Source organism: Pleurodeles waltl, chromosome 1_2, assembly GCF_031143425.1.
Source record: "Pleurodeles waltl isolate 20211129_DDA chromosome 1_2, aPleWal1.hap1.20221129, whole genome shotgun sequence".
Lineage (NCBI taxonomy): Eukaryota > Metazoa > Chordata > Amphibia > Caudata > Salamandridae > Pleurodeles > Pleurodeles waltl.
In genome coordinates, this window is record NC_090437.1 from 477,539,821 (window position 1) to 477,561,341 (window position 21,521).

Genomic DNA, 21,521 nt, shown 5'->3' on the forward strand with positions numbered 1-21,521 from the left:
TTTTTTTCACTAGCCCTTAAACCCCTTTCACACACTTTTCTCCATTTACTCCACACATCACTTTTCTTTTGTAAGTAACTCCCTGTTGCCCACTTTAATTCCCCACGTCATACCTAAAAATCCTTGTTGCCCAGAGGATGAGTTGAGAGTCATGGTGGATGAAATCATAACAGTAGAGTCACCATTTTTTGGAGCTAAGTCTAGCATGCTCCTCTCAGTAGGAAAATCGAGCTGTGGCAAAGGATTATCGACAGAGTGAATGTTGTAGGCACCACCCTGCACACAAAGGAGGACATTAGGAAGATGCTGAACAACCTGAGGGGCAAGGTGCGTTCCGTAGCCTCCAGGCAACAGATGGAGGTCAACAAGACTAGCTTTGGCCCTCCCAGTGCCCCATTACAACTCTTTCCCTGGGAGCAGAAGGTCTTGGCCATCCTGCATCCTGAGGGCTTGACAGGAATACCTGCGGAGCGGAGTCTGGTATGTTACAACGCAAAAACTGTTGCAAAACTGCAATGTACTGCATGCTCACAGCTCAGCTGTTGCCACTGTCGTTTAATGACTTTATCAACATTCAATACCCAGAGTATCTGAGTTTTAAGACTGTCAGTGTGTACTGTTGGAACTAACATCACAGCTACGAAGGCCTATCACATGTCATAAGTTGGAATTGTGCCTGTAAGTGTTTCAATATCAAAAAATCATCCCAGTACTCATGGTATGTCTCAACGTGTAAATGTATGCTCCAACTTAAATGCAGTCTGGCAACAGATATGTAATACTTAACATTTGTCTAGTGTGTGAAGTAGAGGGAGTGACCTGACTGCAAAGCCCAATAGGCCCTGTTTCTGTAACACCAGCCACTCGTCCAGTGCTCACTGGTCCAAATTCACCTGTTTGTTAACTCTCAAATAAAGTTTACTCACCTGGGAGTATACCATTTGTCTAGTGTGTGAAGTAGAGGGAGCGAACTGACTGCAACTCCCAGGAGGCCCTGTTCCTGTAACGTCAACCACCAGCCCAGTGTTCACTTGCCCAAATACACCTGTTTGTTAACTCTCAAATTACGTTTACTCACCTGGGAGTATACCATTTGTCTAGTCTGTGAAGTAAAGGGCGTGACCTGACTGCAAAGCCCAATAACCCTGTTTCTGTATCTCCAACCACCAGCCCAGGATTCACTTGCCCAAATACACCTGTTTCTTAACTCTCAAATGATGTTTACTCACCTGGGAGTACACCATTTGTCTAGTGTGTAAAGTAGAGGGAGTGACCTGACTGCAACTCCCAGGAGGCCCTGTTTCTGTAACTCCAACCCCCAGCCCAGTGTTCACGTGCCCAAATGCACCTGTTTGTTTTCCCTCAAATGCTCCTCACTCACCTGGGAGTATACCATTTGTCTAGTGTTGGGAAGTAGAGGGAGTGACCTGACTTCAAAGCCCAATAGGCTCTGTAATTCCAACCACCAGCTCAGTGTTCACTTGACCAAATACACCTATTTGTTATCCCTCAAATGACGTTTACACACCTAGAGTGAGCAATATACAGATCATGCTCAACTCAGAGGTGTTCCTGTCAAGCCAGTTCCATCTTGACCTGGTATCCCAAGATTACACTATTGAGGACATGAATGACACCTTATAAGGTGTGTACACCAAGTATTCCTCAGGCCTTAAGCTATATCAGCAGATTGCTAGTGGCAGTAAGCACATTGACACAGCACCTTCACCCACGATGACTGCAGATAGACATACAACTAAGTTGTGTGTTTGCCTGTATCACACTCAACTAGGCCTCCAAATGGTCAAATGCACATGTTGCCTCTCCACCGTTTTCGCTTCACTCTTGGCAAGATGTCATATTCATTTCCTCATCCAAAGTGTAACTGATCAGCACATCTAATGAGGTGCTTGAGTCTAATTGTTTAGGCAAGCTTTACACATCATCTCAAATACTCCAATACCATGGTAACATGGCACAATCAGCTAACCCACCACTTAAGAATGTCCAATGTCTCTACTTACTGTAACACAAAACATTTGGAGGTAGATGTCACACTTCAACCAATAACAATGTACGCTTTTTCTCCACAGGTCGAGCAGGCACAGCCCCTGCCTCTCCCACCGACCAGACTCCCACTCCACTCCGGATGAAGCCCTCAGTGATTACGACACTCCTGGACTTCTGTATGTGGAGGACAGTCCTGGCACATGTGAACGATCTGGTCAGACAGCAACAGTGTGTTTCACTGTACCCACAATGACACCTCCCAGCCCTGTTGCGTCAACAACACAGGCAACAACGTGCCCCCCAACCTGTGTACCTAGCACAGTTTCAACCATCTTGTGCCCTCCAGTCCTGGATCCTGAGGTGCAACCCAACGCTCCTGACACTGAGGGTGCCGGACCCAGTTGAAGTGGGCACCCTGTGCCAAAGGCACAGGCTTGTGGGTGTAGGGCGTGTGGGAGGGATGCTGTGGGCCAGCAGAGTGAGGCCACTGGGGCTGCTGTCGACCAGGATACCATCAGCCACGTCTTGGGGTGTCTATTAGGAGTCCCAAGGCATGATGGACCAGGTGTTAACTGAATTCCGAGAAATAAAGCAGCTGCAGAGGGACATGATCAAAAAATTGGCTGCCCACAATTCCAACATGGGTACCATAACAGGGGTGCTGAGGGACATCCACACAACCCTAAGCAGGGTTTTTCTACCACCATCCCCCCCTTCCTGTGGGCCAACTACCTCAAGCCCAAGCATATCTGCTGCGCCCATAGGAAGGGAGGCCCTGCCAGAGGCATAACAACCCTCAGACCCCATGCCTCTGCAACACCTGAACCCCCCTCCCTCACAAGTGGGTCATCGTCCATGCAAGAATTCAGGAGGTGCGATTGGCAAGCCACCCACCATTGCCAGCAAGAAATCTCTTCCTTAATGTCCTCCTTTTTCTGTCACACATACACTCTGTGGACTGATCCTGAACCACATTCAAGCTCCAATCAGAGGAGTACTCTGGACTTCCAATGGTGTGGCATCTACTCCAATGATTTCATTTACCATGACTGACCCCTTCACTTTACATTTTTGTTTCTTTCTGTCCCAAATGTATTTTTTATTAGCATTGTGATACGTTCACCCATCACAAACTCATTGTCTGCTGTCTTAAAATTAACATTTAGCTATGTAGATATGTAAAACCATGTGAACCATACAATGACGATACAAGCTACTTGTGCAAGCAGGGATATGTTGCTTGTACACAGTGTCCAGCTCAGGATTACAACCATTAAACACCAACACATACATATATGTGTCTTGTTTCAGAAGAGATTTTATTACATTGTTCACCACATAGGCTGTCAAGATGTCAGAAACATAGAAATTCAAACATGACCATATCTGACTGTGTAGCCACCAAATATACTGGTACAGACCCCCAGAACATTGTAGGAATCAGGATATCAGACACTGTCCTGTTAAATAGGCAAGAATGGATATGGTTGATGTCATCAGCTGGAGCCATATCCCCTAGCTTTCAAACGGAAGCCCACCTCATAGAATGATAGACAACAGTTCCTGATCACAGGGTCATTACAATCCAGTGCTAGGGCATCTGGTGGTATGACACAAACAAATGGCAGTGATGTGCCTTAGGCCTACAATGATGAAACTCATTAACAGCTGCAAAGAGTTCAAACAAAAAAAGTGAGAATAAGAAGGGGAACTGACATGAATTTGGCCTACAACAATTTTACTGACCACATGACACACATGATGCATCATGGCCGCCACACAACAACAAACAAGTCCAACGGAGTCTTCTGCACTTCCATCCTATCAGTGTGCATGCTGTCTTGACACAGGTCTGCTACACCCAAAGTCTGTGAAACACATTCCCAGGAACAATCTATGTTCACTTTGTATGTCCCAACAGCACAATATACCTGCCAATGTCACAACTCTGAAATACCCAAATGAAGATGTCATGGTGAAGTTACCTGATCAAAGAATAAAACAAGGAGTATAGTTATGAAAGCATACATATGACACAAGTCACAAAGCAAAAGTCTGGAGAACAAAGTTCATTAGGAAAATCTGAGACAAACAAAGCAATATCATCAAGATGTGAATGTGTCAAAAGATTCCTCATCAAACACACTTTGGCAGATTTTGCCTGAGCATCAGCTCCCTAACTATTTCCAAAAATATGCTTCCACAGTATCACAACTACAATTCATTGTACAGTTAAAGTCATGGCATCTCATGACATACTTACAGTCATGAGAAGACACTGTAGATGAGATCTTGTTGCAAGTCAGCTCCTTCCTCTTTACTACTATAATTCGGCTTTTCAGGATTCTCACCTGGTGGCAGCCTCCCCTGCCTTTGGGATGTAAGGGATATTCCTCCGCAGGACAATGTTATGGAGCATGCATCTGACTCACCTTCCTGGGTGAGTAGTGGACGGCACCCCAAGTCTTGTCCAGACAGCAAAATCTGGCCTTCAGGAGCCCAAAAGCCCACTGCACTGCCTGCTGTGTTCTTCCATGGGACTCATTGAAGCGGACTTCCCCTGGCATAGTTGGATTCCTCAGCATTGTTAACAACCACGGATGGTTGGGATATGCTGAGTCTCCTATTTGTAATGAGACATAAGTGCCACAATGAGCCACTCACTTCATGATCATAGCACCTGACACTGCACACACAAAATCAGGACAGTTGTAACTTACCAACCAGCCAGGCCCTCTCTGGTTGCAGTTGTGACATCAGCTGGTGTATGGTAGTGCTGTTCCACATTACAAAGGAATAATGGGCTGAACCTGGAAACCGGCACAAATGTTGAGACAAGCAGACAAATTGTATGTTGATAGAATGGAAGCGCTTCTTGTTGTGATAGACTTGTTCACTGGCCTGAGGTATCACCAAGACAATATGTGTGCCATCAATGGCTCAGACCACATGTGGGAGGCGACTAAAACCACAGAAGTCAGCCTTCACATTGGCTAAATCCTCACATCTGAGAAACATGATATAGCTATAAATGTGTTTCATCATTGTTGATAGCACGTCTCTTAACGCACCACTGAACATAAGTTGGAACATGCCGGCAGATATGGGCACTGTATATTGCAAGGACAACAGGTGGCCAACAAGTGTAATACTGCCATGAGTTTCACAATGGGTGGTATGCATGTTAGATTTGTATTTTCAGGCGTCAGATCTGGCTCCAACTGACGACATAAATCCACAATAGTTTGACTATTCAGGCTGAACTGTTTGATGATGTGACATTATTCCATGGTTGGAAGATCTGGCAATGGCAGTACACTGGAACTTGTTGCCTCCTCCCTCTCCCAGGGTACCTATTTGTGAAATTAAATGAGTTGGAGCATTAGTCACTGTGAGCAAATCAATATACATGATGAATAGGACCAAAATCATGTGACAAACCATTACTGACTGGAAAAACATTACATCCATTATACATCAAAGCTCTCTACTGCTCAAGGGCCAAATGTGACCCTCATGGTTGTCTACACATGGGTCTACAACATGGATTTGGGCATTACCCAAATACCTGCTCCTCATGTGTCGCTCTAAATTTAACAGTCTGTTCTGACCGCCAAAAATACCATCACTGGCAGTGGAAAGTACAACGCCGTAATATGCCATCTGTGATCAGCAAAACACTATACTGATGATTGTGTAGGAGAACCGACACAACAAGGCTGCTTTACATTGTTTGAGATGATCACACATATATATTGATGTTGTGACGCATTTAACAAGGCCCAATACTGTAGTTACTACCGCCAATATGGCGAATGCCTGACTCAGTTCAATGGACATTAGGAACCACTTGCAGTCGCCGGCAGAAGTTGACTGCGCGGTGGGTGGTTTCAGCTGCAGCAGACACAGCCATAGACTAACATTGGTGACTGTGACGGTCGCTGCCCAATGTATGTACACTCTGTTTTTATAAATCACTCACTCCTGACACTGCTGCCATCTACACCTCCACCACTTCATCTGCTGTGTGCCGCCTCTGGGAGCAATCATGCCAGGCCAAGCAGGTGAAACAACCCCTGCCTTCTCTCCTGAGGAGCTGGAGAATTTCATTGAGGAGGTCCTTCCCCTGTATGGTGAGCTCTATGGCTCACCAGAGGAGCAGGTAAGAACTTCATAGACATATTTGATTCTGTTCTACATCATCCTTTCCTTCCTCATAGGCAACAATGTGCCTCTGAGTGCCAGTGAGACTTTTTCAGGTGCCTGTTGTCACATTTTGTGTTCCATACATAGGATGTACATGGTGCTGGTAGTGGAGATAATTACTCTATGTATTCCACATTATTATTTTGTTGTGCGATGTGTGATAAGCCGTAGAACCTCCTCCTGTTGCATTCATATATCTAGGCAATGGGACTTTACAGCCATACAATGACATATCATTGGATATGCTGTTTGTAAATATAAACCAACATGGATGTGCATTACAGCATGAGCTGTGTATGTATACTGGTTGAGTCATGTGAGGATCTTGTTAGCAACGTGTATAGTCCCACAGATCACTCAGCCCACATCTGGCCTTGCCAAACTGTTGTATGAGAACCATGTAAAACTCGCTGTGCCCTTCAGAGTGCCACACAACTCTGCACCCATGTAAAGGATGGAAACAGGATGTACTGTTATGCACGGACATGATGGAAATGTGAGTGTCATATAGGTTCTGTATGCTCAGCCTGCAGAGACCAAGGCCTGCCAAATGTTCCTTCCAGCATGGGAAATAGACCAGGCTGGGGTACAGTTACTGTGCCTATGTAACTGTGGCACCCGGCCCAGTCCCTGTAGAGCCTTGGATGTGCCCATAATGAGTCTTCAGTGGCAACATTTGGCCTGAACGCCTTTGTACATTGACTACATTAGGAATGGGTACTGAGGTAACCCCCTGACCTAGAACATATTTTCATTGACCCTCATTGGCAATGTGTGTCATTGACTTATGACAGGTCCCTTGGTCCCACAGCTCTGTTGTCACCACACACAACATACCCCCAGACACCACCCCCACAGACGTACACACACCACACACACCATACCACCAGACATCACCCCAACATCCAGAGACCCACACACCACCCACACCTTACCCCCAAACACTATCCCAACACCCACAGACACCACACACACCATATCCCCAGATACCACCCACAGACCCACACACACTATACCCCCAGACAGCACCCCAACACCCACAGACAGCCACCACTCCCACCTTAGCCATCACCTCCACCTCACAGCCCTCAAGAGAAGCAAACGCCCACACTCACACACACAACAGAAACCACCCAAATCCAAGCATACCGCAAACACACACACATCAGCACCAACAACACCCACAGCCGACACAAACACTTCCTCAAACTCCCAACCCCTAATCCCTTATGCAGACCCTACCCATTTTCCCAAAGAAAGTTTCCTGTTTGGCCGTGCCCTTACCCCTGTGAAACCCCCCTCCCAAAATCAAAAGGACCCCACCCACATCCTGACCCATCCCTTCCATGTCCAAGTCCTTCCCCGTCATACCTGTCCCTGCCCCCCTGAAACCAACCATTCCCCATCCCATCCCCAAGAAGAAGCCCACTCCTCCCCAAATCAAACCCACCCATCCTAAATCCGACCCCACTCCACCCAAGGGTGATCATTGAGGTGCCTGGCATGCCTACTTAATGCCCCTGTCTGTGAAGGTTCCTATGGCAGTGATCAGAGAGTCAAGTTATGGTGCACAGCAGTGTGCATGAACTATTATTTGTAGACTGGCCATTGGCCTTTACTCATATTTGGAGTTCTTTAATAAACTCAAGCTGTTTTTTGCTGTTCCTGAGTAATCTGTAATGTATGCCTAGAGTTGAGTTTGATTCACCCTGATTGCTGATCTGTTTGCTGTGGTTGACAAGATCTGACTTTGAGAGCAGTGCTGATGTCAACCAGGACAAGGGGAGATGTTCAATGGATGGATATGTGGGTAGCAATCCAATTGGGATGTCATTGCACTGTGTGTTGTTTGATATGGTACGTATGTCATCCTGGCTTGGCCAATGTCACAATCTATTAGGTTACATTGGTCCCCCTGATGTAGATTGGACATTCGTATCATGTGTGCAAACTAGAGTTTTGTTTATCCACACATCGAGGGTGTACAATTGTGCTACCTTCCTATACATTTGACTGACCATGTGTCCATTTCCATGTGTGCAGCTTCCAGCTACTTCACCTACATGTGTGACTGATGCTGTTGTTGTATTTGCTTTCTTGACTTGCACTTACACATTTGGCACATAGACATGGCAGTTGGTTACACTATTGATTGTCCCTGATACACATGAAGGCCCAGTTCCTGTGCAGATAGTGTTTTAGGGGCATGTGCAAATTGAAATGCGTCCCAGGACACCATCCTTTCTGGGGTCCCCCTGATGCCGCCATCCCTAATCTGCAGGTATTGCTTACATCGTGAGCTTTGGATATTTTTATCACTAAACATTGTGCATCCCATTAACCTTACATTCTCCTGCAATGTGGGGGATATGTGTGGGTCCATTACAGGCATATTGCATAGAAGAGGTGTTTGGGTTAAATGATACATCCATACATATGTGTCTTCAATATCATGACAGGCCATGGCATGTGTACAATGTGAGGGTGTTAGTTCAATTACTAGGGGTGAGATTGATGTGGCATTGTTTTTGTGTGACACAATGTTATGTACACTTCACTGTCCCTGAAACTGGGATGTGCAGACATGTCTGGTTTTGTGGGGGGTAGCGGTGCAGTGTCAGTGACCTATCCAAAGGGGGCGTCATGATGATGTCACTGGATCATATGTTGTGTACAACTCTGGCCCAGGACACACAAAAGTATGCTTGGTCCACGGAGCACAGCCCCCATACCAGGTCCATGACAGCATGCTGTTGAGCTTGGGGACACGGATAGGTATATGGTTTTACCGTTGGTTGCAACCAGGGCAGTGTAGATTTTGGGTTCCTTCTATCAGCAGCAGCAGGACATGTAGGATCAGCTCCATGGCAGCACAGGATGTGTGAAGCTGCCTTCAGGTGAGTTCCTTACTCATATGCCTCTGTTTCCGCCAGCTGAGACGTGGTGGTTGGACTGCCACAGTCACATTGGTAGAAAGCAACATCATAATATGTCCGGCGGAAACACTAGCAGCCTCATTGGCCTATCTCGCTACTAAGGCGGTGTGCGCTGCCTGGCGAGCCGGTGGGACAGCATCGGTCCTTCATCTATGGAACCGCATGCATCTTAATAAGGTGGTCTGACTGCTAATCCGATGGTAGTCAGACCGCCGCCGCTGCCATGGTGGTCCACGGACCGCCAAAGTCGTAATCAGGCCCTATGTCTCCATTAACTTCTCTGGCTTTTCTTCAGCCCTTTCAGCTGCTTTCCTAGAGCTGGATCTCTCGGCTCACTAGAGACCGACCAATGCTGACCACGTCACAGTGCTATTTTTTATCTTTAAGCCATTTTGCACACCAGCTTGCACTGCTATGCAGCATGTGTAAAATGTGTGCACAAGGACCCTAGTTATTTTTTAGCCTTGTTGATCGTTGGTTTCAGTCGGCTCAACTTTGAGGACCATACCAGTAAAACATTGCAAGATTCTCAGATAATTTTCTTTGTTTAATTATTTAAATGTACTACTACTACGTAAATCACACACACATATATAGACATATATATATATATATATATATATATATATATATATATATATATATATATATATATATATATATATAGTAAGGTCCATGTTTCCATAGAAAAAGCGTTTTTTGGCTTGCCTAAATCTTTGGCACAATCTGACGACTCTTCACAATATTTTCCCCAAAAAAGTGTGCCGGTGATTCTTGTTGCGCACGGAAAGTTTCTGTTATCCATTAGGCGGGGGCCGCAAAAAAGGGGGGGTAAAAGAGTTGTGTTTCCAATGTTAATTCCCATAGGACCTTTGAAAAAGGCTACAGCTCGAACCACTGGTCAAAATTACACCAAATTTGGCAGAAAGCTGGCTTTTGCTATGCAGATTGGCCAAAGGCCATTAGCGGCGGTGGTTGAATTAACGTATAGTAATGAAAATTAATGTAGATTAAAAAATATATAAATTAACTGAAAAAAACAAAGGTTACATGAACGTTATAGTTAGGAAATAGATTAGAAAAACATAAATTCACTGAAAAGAAAAAGGTAACAGGGACCTTATAGTTAGGCTCACATTTTAAACGTATAAAACCATAGAAACTCACCTGTTATAGTTAGAGTTATCTCAAGTAACCATAACTCGTGCCCTAAGGTAACTATAATTCGCGCCCTCGCCATGCACTGCTAATTACCCACAGATTACAGCACTCATGACATCTTTAATAACATCACTGATAATATCAATGTAATACTTGCAGTAAAAAAAAATACAGAAAAAACAGTGCATGGCAGGGCACGAGTTATAGTTACCTTAGAGCACTACAACCAATTACTTATAATATACAGAAATGTGAACAGCGAAGAAGGTCAGGTTTCAAAGCTCACAATATATCAGAGCCCCGACAGCTGCCATCATTTAATGAAATCACAGTCATTGGAATGACGACAAGGACTATTACATAATTCAAAACTCAACATATTTGTCTTTCATTATTGTAAGCAAAATACAAATATATTTAGATAGAAAGTATAAAGACGAAATTATTTATATAATTATATCTCCTCATCACTTAATCCGCCATTGTACTGAGTTTTACACTCATATGTAAAGTCAATAAAACACCTCAGTCATTGTATCATTCATTGTTATTACTGTAATTGGGGATCCCCACATTAAAGGCTCCCACGAGGTTTGTAAACGTCTGCCACACATGCAGGTACCATCTTGGAATATGATCAATGGTATCTCAACAAAACAAATCCTTCCAAACATGCCATAATAACACCTGATCGTGATCACAAAACTCAAAACAAAGGTAAAATACCTTACATTGCAAATGGTTCCTGTAGGAAAGTACCATCTTACCTGGCATGTTACCCCCATTTTTCACTGTATATATGTTGTTTTAGTTGTATGTGTCACTGGGACCCTGGTAACCCAGGGCCCCAGTGCTCATAAGTGTGCCTGTATGTGTTACCTGTGTAGTGACTAACTGTCTCACTGAGGCTCTGCTAATCAGAACCTCAGTGGTTATGCTCTCTCATTTCTTTCCAAATTGTCACTGACAGGCTAGTGACCATTTTTACCAATTTACATTGGCTTACTGGAACACCCTTATAATCCCCTAGTATATGGTACTGAGGTACCCAGGGTATTGGGGTTCCAGGAGATCCCTATGGGCTGCAGCATTTCTTTTGCCACCCATAGGGAGCTCTGACAATTCTTACACAGGCCTGCCACTGCAGCCTGAGTGAAATAACGTCCACGTTATTTCACAGCCATTTTACACTGCACTTAAGTAACTTATAAGTCACCTATATGTCTAACCTTTACCTGGTAAAGGTTAGGTGCAAAGTTACTTAGTGTGAGGGCACCCTGGCACTAGCCAAGGTGCCCCCACATTGTTCAGAGCCAATTCACTGAACTTTGTGAGTGCGGGGACACCATTACACGCGTGCACTACATATAGGTCACTACCTATATGTAGCTTCACCATGGTAACTCCGAATATGGCCATGTAACATGTCTATGATCATGGAATTGCCCCCTCTATGCCATCCTGGCATTGTTGGGACAACTCCATGATCCCAGTGGTCTGTAGCACAGACCCTGGTACTGCCAGACTGCCCTTCCTGGGGTTTCTCTGCAGCTGCTGCTGCTGCCAACCCCTCAGACAGGCAGCTGCCCTCCTGGGGTCCAGCCAGGCCTGGCCCAGGATGGCAGAACAAAGAACTTCCTCTGAGAGAGGGTGTGACACCCTCTCCCTTTGGAAAATGGTGTGAAGGCAGGGGAGGAGTAGCCTCCCCCAGCCTCTGGAAATGCTTTGTTGGGCACAGAGGTGCCCAATTCTGCATAAGCCAGTCTACACCGGTTCAGGGACCCCTTAGCCCCTGCTCTGGCGCGAAACTGGACAAAGGAAAGGGGAGTGACCACTCCCCTGACCTGCACCTCCCCTGGGAGGTGTCCAGAGCTCCTCCAGTGTGCTCCAGACCTCTGCCATCTTGGAAACAGAGGTGCTGCTGGCACACTGGACTGCTCTGAGTGGCCAGTGCCACCAGGTGACGTCAGAGACTCCTTGTGATAGGCTCCTTCAGGTGTTAGTAGCCTTTCCTCTCTCCTAGGTAGCCAAACCCTCTTTTCTGGCTATTTAGGGTCTCTGTCTCTGGGGAAACTTTAGATAACGAATGCATGAGCTCAGCCGAGTTCCTCTGCATCTCCCTCTTCACCTTCTGATAAGGAATCGACCGCTGACCGCGCTGGAAGCCTGCAAACCTGCAACATAGTAGCAAAGACGACTACTGCAACTCTGTAACGCTGATCCTGCCGCCTTCTCGACTGTTTTCCTGCTTGTGCATGCTGTGGGGGTAGTCTGCCTCCTCTCTGCACCAGAAGCTCCGAAGAAATCTCCCGTGGGTCGACGGAATCTTCCCCCTGCAACCGCAGGCACCAAAAAGCTGCATCTCCGGTCCCTTGGGTCTCCTCTCAGCACGACGAGCGAGGTCCCTCGAATCCAGCGACACCGTCCAAGTGACCCCCACAGTCCAGTGACTCTTCAGCCCAAGTTTGGTGGAGGTAAGTCCTTGCCTCACCTCGCTGGGCTGCATTGCTGGGAACCGCGACTTTGCAAGCTTCTCCGGCCCCTGTGCACTTCCGGCGGAAATCCTGTGTGCACAGCCAAGCCTGGGTCCACGGCACTCTAACCTGCATTGCACGACTTTCTAAGTTGGTCTCCGGCGACGTGGGACTCCTTTGTGCAACTTCGGCGAGCACCGTTTCACGCATCCTCGTAGTGCCTGTTTCTGGCACTTCTCCGGGTGCTACCTGCTTCAGTGAGGGCTCTTTGTCTTGCTCGACGTCCCCTCTCTCTGCAGGTCCAATTTGCGACCTTCTGGTCCCTCCTGGGCCCCAGCAGCGTCCAAAAACGCCAAACGCACGATTTGCGTGTAGCAAGGCTTGTTGGCGTCCATCCGGCGGGAAAACACTTCTGCACGACTCTCCAAGGCGTGGGGGATCCATCCTCCAAAGGGGAAGTCTCTAGCCCTTGTCGTTCCTGCAGTAGTCACAGTTCTTCAGCCTAGAAAGAGCTTCTTTGCACCAACCGCTGGCATTTCTTGGGCATCTGCCCATCTCCGAGCTGCTTGTGACTTTTGGACTTGGTCCCCTTGTTCCACAGGTACCTTCAGACAGGAATCCATCGTTGTTGCATTGCTGATTTGTGTTTTCCTTGCAATTCTCCCTCTAACACGACTATTTTGTCCTTAGGGGAACTTTGGTGCACTTTGCACTCACTTTTCAGGGTCTTGGGGAGGGTTATTTTTCTAACTCTCACTATTTTCTAATAGTCCCAGCGACCCTCTACAAGGTCACATAGGTTTGGGGTCCATTCGTGGTTCACATTCCACTTTTGGAGTATATGGTTTGTGCTGCCCCTATCCCTATGTTTCCCCATTGCATCCTATTGTAACTATACATTGTTTGCACTGTTTTCTAAGACTATACTGCATATTTTTGCTATTGTGTATATATATCTTGTGTATATTTCCTATCCTCTCACTGAGGGTACACTCTAAGATACTTTGGCATATTGTCATAAAAATAAAGTACCTTTATTTTTAGTATAACTGTGTATTGTGTTTTCTTATGATATTGTGCATATGACACTAGGTGGTACTGTAGTAGCTTCACACGTCTCCTAGTTCAGCCTGAGCTGCTTTGCTAAGCTACCATTATCTATCAGCCTAAGCTGCTAGACACCCTATACACTAATAAGGGATAACTGGGCCTGGTGCAAGGTGCAAGTACCCCTTGGTACTCACTACAAGCCAGTCCAGCCTCCTACATTGGTTGTGCAGTGGTGGGATAAGTGCTTTGAGACTACTTACCACTCTTGTCATTGTACTTTTCATAAGAGAAAAATATACAAAACAAGGTCAGTGTATATACACATAGCCAAAAAGTTTTGCATTTCCTCTTTTCACTCTTTTCTAAGTGCTGAAAAGTACTTCTAAACTTTCAAAAAGTTCTTAAAAGTTTAAAAAGTTTTTTTCTGTCTTTCCAAAAAGTTCTGAAAACTTTTTTCTCTTTGTCTATCACTTTAACTCTCTCTAAAAAATGTCTGGCACAGGCCAAAAAGTTGAACTGTCCAAAATTGCATATGATCACCTTAGCTGGAAAGGAGCAAGGAGTCTCTGCATAGAGAGAGGTTTGAGTGTAGGGAAGAATCCTTCCTTAGAACTGTTAATTAATATGCTTAGAGTACAGGATAAGGCCATAAGTGCCCAATCTGTAGAAAAAGTAGCTAATGGTTCTCAATCTGATCCAGGGACTCCCCCAGGAAAAGGTTCAGGAAAGAAACTTCTCAGCCTGCCCATTACTAGACAGTCTAGCATAGTTGGTACAGAGGTTGAATCACATCATACTGATGATGTGCTCTCACATTATACTGGTAGCCAAGCTGTTAGGGTGCCCTCTGTAAGGGACAGGTCTCCTTCTGTTCATTCCCATCATACCTCTGTATCTAGAAATGTCCCTCCCACCCACCCTGATGACAGATTGTTGGAAAGGGAGCTCAATAGATTGAGAGTGGAGCAAACCAGACTGAAGCTCAAGAAGCAACAGCTGGATTTGGATAGACAGTCTTTAGAAATAGAGAGGGAAAGACAGAAAATGGGTTTAGATACCCATGGTGGCAGCAGCAGTATTCCCCATAGTCATCCTGCAAAAGAGCATGATTCCAGGAATCTGCATAAGATAGTTCCCCCTTACAAGGAGGGGGATGACATTAACAAGTGGTTTGCTGCACTTGAGAGGGCCTGTGCTGTACAGGATGTCCCTCAAAGGCAGTGGGCTGCTATCCTATGGCTATCATTTACTGGAAAAGGTAGGGATAGGCTCCTTACTGTAAAAGAAAATGATGCTAACAATTTCCAAGTTCTTAAGAATGCACTCCTGGATGGTTATGGCTTAACCACTGAACAGTACAGGATCAAGTTCAGAGATACCAAAAAGGAGTCTTCACAAGACTGGGTTGATTTCATTGACCAGGCAGTGAAGGCCTTGGAGGGGTGGTTACATGGCAGTAAAGTTACTGATTATGACAGCCTGTATAACTTAATCCTGAGAGAGCATATTCTTAATAATTGTGTGTCTGATTTGTTGCACCAGTACTTGGTGGACTCTGATCTGACCTCTCCCCAAGAATTGGGAAAGAAGGCAGACAAATGGGTCAGAACAAGAGTGAACAGAAAAGTTCATACAGGGGGTGACAAAGATGGCAACAAAAAGAAGGATGGTAAGTCTTCTGACAAGGGTGGGGACAAATCTAAAAATGAGTCTTCATCAGGCCCACAAAAACACTCTGGTGGGGGTGGTGGGCCCAAACCTTCCTCTAATCAGAACAAGGAAAGGAAACCATGGTGCTATTTATGTAAGATAAAAGGCCATTGGACAACAGATCCCAGTTGTCCAAAGAAAGGCACCACAGCTCCTACCACTACAACCCCTACTGCTACACCTAGTGTCCCTACTAATAGCAGTGGTGGTGGGAGCAAACCTACTAATAGCCAATCCAAGGGAGTAGCTGGGCTCACTTTTGGTAATTTAGTTGGGGTTGGTCTGATTAGGGAGACCACAGAGGCTACTTTAGTCTCTGAAGGGGCTATTGACTTAGCCACTTTGGTTGCTTGCCCCCATAACTTGGAGAAGTACAAGCAACTAACCCTAATAAATGGTGTTGAGGTCCAGGCCTACAGGGACACAGGTGCCAGTGTCACAATGGTGATTGAGAAACTGGTGCACCCTGAACAACACATACTTGGACACCAGTACCAAGTAACCGATGCTCACAACATAACACAAAGCCACCCCATGGCTGTTGTAAATCTCAACTGGGGGGGGGTATCTGGTCCAAAGAAAGTTGTGGTAGCTTCAGATTTACCTGTAGACTGTCTATTAGGGAACGATTTGGAGACATCAGCTTGGTCAGATGTGGAGTTGGAGGCCCATGCAGCAATGCTGGGCATCCCAGGGCATATTTTTGCTTTGACAAGGGCTCAGGCCAAAAAGCAAAAAGGACAGGGAAGCTTGGATCCTGGAACAATGGACCAAGTGCTCCCTAAAGCTAGGGCTAGTAGAAGCAAACCACTTCCTACTATCCCTCCCTCTACAGTGGATTCTACTTCTGAGGAAGAAGAATTCCCTCCCTGTGCAGAACCTACACCAGAGGAGCTGGAAGCAGACACTGCTGAGCTTTTGGGTGAAGGGGGGCCTGCCAGAGAGGAGCTGAGTGTGGCACAGCAAACCTGTCCCACATTAGAGGGTCTCAGACAGCAAGCTGTCAAACAGGCTAATGGGGATGTCAGTGACTCACACAGAGTTTACTGGGAGGACAACCTCTTGTACACTGAGCAAAGGGATCCTAAACCTGGAGCTGCCAGGAGATTAGTGATTCCTCAGGAGTACAGAAAGTTCCTCCTAACACTGGCACATGACATTCCCTTAGCTGGACACCTGGGTCAAATGAAAACTTGGGACAGATTGGTACCACTGTTTCATTGGCCTAGGATGTCTGAGGACACAAAAGATTTTTGTAAGTCCTGTGAAACCTGTCAAGCCAGTGGCAAGACAGGTGGCACTCCAAAGGCACCCCTTATCCCACTGCCTGTGGTTGGGGTTCCCTTTGAAAGGGTAGGGGTTGACATAGTTGGCCCCCTTGACCCTCCTACTGCTTCAGGCAATAGGTTTATCTTGGTGGTAGTGGACCATGCCACAAGATATCCTGAAGCTATTCCTTTAAGGACCACTACAGCTCCTGCAGTGGCAAAGGCCCTCCTGGGAATATTTTCCAGGGTGGGCTTCCCAAAGGAAGTAGTATCAGACAGAGGAAGCAATTTCATGTCTGCATACTTAAAGGCCATGTGGAAGGAGTGTGGTGTAACTTACAAGTTCACAACACCCTATCATCCACAAACAAATGGACTGGTGGAGAGATTTAATAAAACTCTCAAAGGCATGATTATGGGACTCCCTGAAAAACTCCGCAGGAGATGGGATATCCTTCTACCATGCCTCCTTTTTGCCTACAGGGAGGTACCCCAGAAAGGAGTGGGCTTCAGCCCCTTTGAACTTCTTTTTGGACACCCTGTTAGGGGTCCACTCACACTTGTAAAGGAGGGTTGGGAACAACCTTTAAAAGCTCCTAAGCAGGATATTGTGGACTATGTACTTGGCCTCAGATCAAGGATGGCTGAGTACATGAAAAAGGCCAGTAAAAACCTTCAGGCCAGCCAAGAGCTCCAGAAGCAATGGCATGATCAGAAGGCTGTTTTGGTTCAGTACCAACCAGGGCAGAAAGTGTGGGTCTTGGAGCCTGTGGCCCCAAGAGCACTCCAAGATAAATGGAGTGGTCCACACACAATTGTTGAAAAGAAGGGTGAAGTCACCTACTTGGTTGACTTAGGCACTGCCAGGAGTCCCCTTAGGGTGCTCCATGTCAACCGCCTGAAACCCTACTATGACAGGGCTGATCTCACCCTGCTCATGGCAACAGATGAGGGACAGGAAGAAGACAGTGATCCTCTACCTGATCTCTTCTCTTCCACAGAACAAGATGCTCTTGTGGAAGGGGTAGTTTTGGCTGATTGTCTTACTGCTGAGCAGAAAGATAATTGCATAAATCTCCTAGGACAATTTTCAGAACTCTTCTCCATTGTGCCAGGCACCACTTCTTGGTGTGAGCACACTATAGATACTGGAGACAGTTTACCTGTCAAAAGTAAGATCTATAGGCAGCCTGACCATGTCAGGGACTGCATAAAGCAAGAAGTTCAGAAGATGTTGGAACTAGGAGTGGTTGAGCACTCTGACAGTCCATGGGCTTCTCCTGTGGTACTGGTACCAAAACCCAATTCTAAAGATGGAAAGAAGGAAATGAGGTTTTGTGTAGACTATAGAGGTCTCAACTTGGTAACCAAAACAGATGCTCACCCTATACCCAGGGCAGATGAGCTAATAGATACACTGGCATCTGCCAAGTATCTAAGCACTTTTGATTTGACTGCAGGGTATTGGCAGATCAAAATGTCAGAAGATGCTAAACCTAAGACTGCATTTTCTACCATTGGAGGACATTACCAGTTTACTGTAATGCCTTTTGGTTTGAAAAATGCACCTGCCACTTTTCAGAGGTTGGTGAACACAGTCCTGCAAGGGCTGGAAGCTTTCAGTGCAGCATATTTGGATGATATAGCTGTCTTTAGCTCCAGCTGGGATGATCACCTGGTCCACCTTTGGAAAGTTTTGGAGGCCCTGCAAAAGGCAGGCCTCACTATCAAGGCTTCAAAGTGCCAGATAGGGCAGGGTAAAGTGGTTTATCTGGGACACCTTGTTGGTGGGGAACAGATTGCACCACTTCAGGGGAAAATCCAAACTATTATTGATTGGATTCCCCCTACCACTCAGACTCAGGTGAGAGCCTTCCTAGGCCTCACTGGGTATTACAGGAGGTTCATTAAGAACTATGGCTCCATTGCAGCCCCTCTTAATGACCTCACATCCAAGAAAATGCCTAAAAAGGTATTATGGACAGCAAACTGTCAGAAAGCTTTTGAGGAGCTGAAGCAGGCCATGTGCTCTGCACCTGTCCTGAAAAGCCCTTGTTACTCTAAAAAATTCTATGTCCAAACTGATGCATCTGAATTAGGAGTAGGGGCAGTCCTATCACAACTTAATTCTGAGGGCCAGGATCAACCTGTTGCTTTTATTAGTAGAAGGTTGACCCCTAGAGAAAAGCGTTGGTCTGCCATTGAGAGGGAGGCCTTTGCTGTGGTCTGGGCTCTGAAGAAGTTGAGGCCATACCTGTTTGGCACTCACTTCATTGTTCAGACAGACCACAAACCTCTACTTTGGCTAAAACAAATGAAAGGTGAAAATCCTAAATTGTTGAGGTGGTCCATATCCCTACAGGGAATGGACTATACAGTGGAACATAGACCTGGGAGTAGCCACTCCAATGCAGATGGACTCTCCAGATATTTCCACTTAGACAATGAAGACTCATCAGGTAATGGCTAGTCTTATTGTCCTTCGTTTGGGGGGGGGTTGTGTAGGAAAGTACCATCTTACCTGGCATGTTACCCCCATTTTTCACTGTATATATGTTGTTTTAGTTGTATGTGTCACTGGGACCCTGGTAACCCAGGGCCCCAGTGCTCATAAGTGTGCCTGTATGTGTTACCTGTGTAGTGACTAACTGTCTCACTGAGGCTCTGCTAATCAGAACCTCAGTGGTTATGCTCTCTCATTTCTTTCCAAATTGTCACTGACAGGCTAGTGACCATTTTTACCAATTTACATTGGCTTACTGGAACACCCTTATAATCCCCTAGTATATGGTACTGAGGTACCCAGGGTATTGGGGTTCCAGGAGATCCCTATGGGCTGCAGCATTTCTTTTGCCACCCATAGGGAGCTCTGACAATTCTTACACAGGCCTGCCACTGCAGCCTGAGTGAAATAACGTCCACGTTATTTCACAGCCATTTTACACTGCACTTAAGTAACTTATAAGTCACCTATATGTCTAACCTTTACCTGGTAAAGGTTAGGTGCAAAGTTACTTAGTGTGAGGGCACCCTGGCACTAGCCAAGGTGCCCCCACATTGTTCAGAGCCAATTCACTGAACTTTGTGAGTGCGGGGACACCATTACACGCGTGCACTACATATAGGTCACTACCTATATGTAGCTTCACCATGGTAACTCCGAATATGGCCATGTAACATGTCTATGATCATGGAATTGCCCCCTCTATGCCATCCTGGCATTGTTGGGACAACTCCATGATCCCAGTGGTCTGTAGCACAGACCCTGGTACTGCCAGACTGCCCTTCCTGGGGTTTCTCTGCAGCTGCTGCTGCTGCCAACCCCTCAGACAGGCAGCTGCCCTCCTGGGGTCCAGCCAGGCCTGGCCCAGGATGGCAGAACAAAGAACTTCCTCTGAGAGAGGGTGTGACACCCTCTCCCTTTGGAAAATGGTGTGAAGGCAGGGGAGGAGTAGCCTCCCCCAGCCTCTGGAAATGCTTTGTTGGGCACAGAGGTGCCCAATTCTGCATAAGCCAGTCTACACCGGTTCAGGGACCCCTTAGCCCCTGCTCTGGCGCGAAACTGGACAAAGGAAAGGGGAGTGACCACTCCCCTGACCTGCACCTCCCCTGGGAGGTGTCCAGAGCTCCTCCAGTGTGCTCCAGACCTCTGCCATCTTGGAAACAGAGGTGCTGCTGGCACACTGGACTGCTCTGAGTGGCCAGTGCCACCAGGTGACGTCAGAGACTCCTTGTGATAGGCTCCTTCAGGTGTTAGTAGCCTTTCCTCTCTCCTAGGTAGCCAAACCCTCTTTTCTGGCTATTTAGGGTCTCTGTCTCTGGGGAAACTTTAGATAACGAATGCATGAGCTCAGCCGAGTTCCTCTGCATCTCCCTCTTCACCTTCTGATAAGGAATCGACCGCTGACCGCGCTGGAAGCCTGCAAACCTGCAACATAGTAGCAAAGACGACTACTGCAACTCTGTAACGCTGATCCTGCCGCCTTCTCGACTGTTTTCCTGCTTGTGCATGCTGTGGGGGTAGTCTGCCTCCTCTCTGCACCAGAAGCTCCGAAGAAATCTCCCGTGGGTCGACGGAATCTTCCCCCTGCAACCGCAGGCACCAAAAAGCTGCATCTCCGGTCCCTTGGGTCTCCTCTCAGCACGACGAGCGAGGTCCCTCGAATCCAGCGACACCGTCCAAGTGACCCCCACAGTCCAGTGACTCTTCAGCCCAAGTTTGGTGGAGGTAAGTCCTTGCCTCACCTCGCTGGGCTGCATTGCTGGGAACCGCGACTTTGCAAGCTTCTCCGGCCCCTGTGCACTTCCGGCGGAAATCCTGTGTGCACAGCCAAGCCTGGGTCCACGGCACTCTAACCTGCATTGCACGACTTTCTAAGTTGGTCTCCGGCGACGTGGGACTCCTTTGTGCAACTTCGGCGAGCACCGTTTCACGCATCCTCGTAGTGCCTGTTTCTGGCACTTCTCCGGGTGCTACCTGCTTCAGTGAGGGCTCTTTGTCTTGCTCGACGTCCCCTCTCTCTGCAGGTCCAATTTGCGACCTTCTGGTCCCTCCTGGGCCCCAGCAGCGTCCAAAAACGCCAAACGCACGATTTGCGTGTAGCAAGGCTTGTTGGCGTCCATCCGGCGGGAAAACACTTCTGCACGACTCTCCAAGGCGTGGGGGATCCATCCTCCAAAGGGGAAGTCTCTAGCCCTTGTCGTTC